Here is a 684-nt window from a genome sequence, read left to right on the forward strand (position 1 = left end):
AAATCCCACTGCTAGAAATTCATCTGATGGAAATGTAAAGAAAGGTCACTGAGGGGAAAATGTACCTGGGTGTTTTCTGCAGCAGTATTTGCCATGGCAAAAATTGGAACTATCTAAAATGTCCACCAATATGACACTGGTTTAAACACATACAGTGTATCCATGTGAAGAACTATCACACAGCTATTAGATCATATAGAATATGAAAAGCTCTCAAAATATATTGTTTTTTAAAAAGTTAAGATATTGTCTATGGCCATATCAGGCACCCTGAACATGCCCGATTCATCTGATCTCAGAAGCTAAGCAGAGTCGGGCCTGATTAGTACTTGGATGGGAGACCACTTAGGAATACCAGGTGCTGTAGGCATTAAAAAAAATTAATAAAAAGTCAAAATATTAAACAATCTTTGTATTTTTCGGAGGGTATAAACCAACGACCGATAAGAGAAAAAAAAAGTCTATGAAGAAGTACAGCTGGTCCAAAGACAAAACTCAACAATGAACTGTCTTTGCGTTTATCAGTGCACAGACCGGAGAGAGAGAGAAGCAATCCTTGAGCAGTCTCCCTCTTGCCTTTCCTGCCCAAGCGATGCAGCCATGCGGGCTTCTTTGGGGGAACGGCCTTTGTGATACAAGTGGCCGATACGGCCATCACAGGAAATAGTCATAAAGGTAAGCAGA

The 684-nt window shown here is 40.4% G+C and overlaps 1 pseudogene; it reads left to right on the forward strand.

Annotated features, from left to right (window-relative positions):
- Nucleotides 1-248: 248 nt before the first annotated feature.
- Nucleotides 249-370, forward strand: LOC120584163 (uncharacterized; annotated as a pseudogene).
- The last annotated feature ends 314 nt before the right edge of the window (nucleotides 371-684 follow it).

This window comes from Pteropus medius, unplaced genomic scaffold (assembly GCF_902729225.1).
Source record: "Pteropus medius unplaced genomic scaffold, Ma_sr-lr_union100, whole genome shotgun sequence".
NCBI classification, from domain to species: Eukaryota; Metazoa; Chordata; class Mammalia; order Chiroptera; family Pteropodidae; genus Pteropus; species Pteropus medius.